This window comes from Ammodytes marinus, assembly GCF_949987685.1.
Source record: "Ammodytes marinus genome assembly, chromosome: 1".
Lineage (NCBI taxonomy): Eukaryota > Metazoa > Chordata > Actinopteri > Uranoscopiformes > Ammodytidae > Ammodytes > Ammodytes marinus.
Window position 1 is genome coordinate 36,810,061 of NC_137230.1, and position 2,500 is coordinate 36,812,560.

Genomic DNA, 2,500 nt, shown 5'->3' on the forward strand with positions numbered 1-2,500 from the left:
GGATGATGAGAAGTATTTGTGAGGCATATATACCTGTATGTGTGAAAATATTGGGATGTGTGTTGAAAAGGAATGTATTGCACTACGTATGGTATGGGAGCTCTGGACATAATTCATTGTTGTTGAAATTATAAATATGCTGAAAAAGAACAAATACATACGGTACTTCCTAAAATGTTGGTTCGACTGAAAAAAAAGCCAAAAAAAAAACATTTGAAAAAACTTGGTTGCGTTCCGAATCGCATACTTTCTACTATATAGTATGGCAGAAAAAAGATTTAGGATGTCCCGATTCTTGTGGCCAGATTTAGGATGGTTAGAAGTACCCGGATGTCCTACTTCATGCGGCCAAGATTGTTAGTGTTGAAAAGTGCATCCTATTTGGGCGATTCTGACCCACAATCCAGTGCGCACGTGAAGTGACGTAACATCGACGAAGCCTCCGTATGAAAACAAACGGGGATGCGAACGGATATAAAAGCAAGAGGCAAGATCAAGGCGCAATGTTATGATGAAATAAGAGAGAAAAGTATGTCCCAATAGTATGTCTACTGCATCCTAACTAGATTATTTTTATCGTCGGATGTAGTATGTAGAATAGAAAAAAGAAAGAGGAGGAGATTCGGAACGCAACCTAGATTTTTTTTTTCATTATCACAGATGATGAAGTATTAAAGAATGTACATGTTGCTTTATTGATACATTTCTATTAAAGCTGGGGTATACGATTTCTGATTGGTCAAAAATTAACATGAGCTGTACACTTTGACCAATCAAAGCGAGGCTCCGATTCTCTGTTCTTATTGGCTGTTGGGACTGTCCATTTACTTTGGCACCGACTTTGTTGGTGTAGAGCGTGTCAGGGAGGGACCATAGGGGAGGGACCAAAGAGAACAAGTGGAGCGGTTGAGGTATTTGGATTCGAATCTCTATCCCAACTGCCATTTTCTCCCCAAATCCTCCACCCCAACTTTAAAGGATATAAATATGCTGAAAAAGAACATTTATATTATTCCGAATAACTTAATTTGACTAGGAAAAAAAACTTCACCATTGGAAAAAAAACTTTATTTAAATTTTTTTTTTAACTTTTTTTTCTTCAAATGTACATTTTGCTTTATTGATACATTACCAATATTAAGACAAACAGTGGTTGCGTTCCAAATTGCATACTTTCTACTATATAGTATGTAGAAAAAAGATTTAGGATGTCCCGATTCTTGTGGCCAGATTTAGGATGGTTAGAAGTACCCGGATGTCCTACTTCATGCGGCCAAGATTGTTAGTGTTGAAAAGTGCATCCTATTTGGGCGATTCTGACCCACAATCCAGTGCGCACGTGAAGTGACGTAACATCGACGAAGCCTCCATATGAAAACAAACGGGGATGCGACGGATATAAAAGCAAGAGGCAAGATCAAGGCGCAATGTTATGATGAAATAAGAGAGTAAAGTATGTCCCAATAGTATGCCTACTGCATCCTAACTAGATTATTTTTATCGTCGGATGTAGAATGTAGAATAGAAACAAGAAAGAGTATGCGATTCGGAACGCAACCAATGTGAATGAACCTTTTTATCCTCCAGTGCTGTTAGTATTAGAGTATCATCAGTGTTATTTGAAATAAAATCCCTGCGTTCCAAATCACATACTCGATGACCATTTGAAAAAGTTTAAAAAGGTCTCATTAGTGTAAAACGAGGGAAAGATGTGGCCATCAGCTTTTTACTACACTACATACTAAAGTACAGAAGAGTTTTAGTCTTTTTACTACACTACATACTAAAGTACAGAAGAGTTTTAGTCTTTTTACTACACTACATACTAAAGAACAGAAGAGTTTTAGTCTTTTTACTACACTACATGCTAAAGTACAGAAGAGTTTTAGTCTTTTTACTACACTACATGCTAAAGTACGGAAGAGTTTTAGGGCCACAGACAGGAGAGAAAAAAAAAATCAGATAAGGAAGATTTTTATTTCATTATGTCGAGAAATGTCAAGAATAAAGACGAATACTCCAAAATTGCTATTGGAGTTAGTGGGGCATTTATGTATTTTCAGCATACTACAATTGACTTGCATGTATTGGGACATCCTAAATCTTTTTTTGGCATACTAAATAGTAGGGAAGTATGGGGATTGGAACGCAGGGCTTGTGTATTTGTTGAAAGTCACACACACTTTCTCCTGTTTAGTTGTGTTACCTTATAAAATGATCCTGATGTGTAATTTTATAAATTTTTAGTGAATTTGTGTTGACGCCATTTTTCATACATACAGCTCTGGAAAAAATGAAGAGAGCAGTCTGGATTTTTCTTCAATCTTCATCTCTACATAACTTCATGGAAATGCTCTTTAATGACAATATTTTTTGGGGGGCAATTTGGTTGAAATGTTGTCAGTAGTTTGTAGAATAAAACCAAAATGTTCATTCTACTCAAACATATGCCTCTAAAGAGTAAAACGAGAGACACTGAACATTTGGAGTGGTCTCTTCA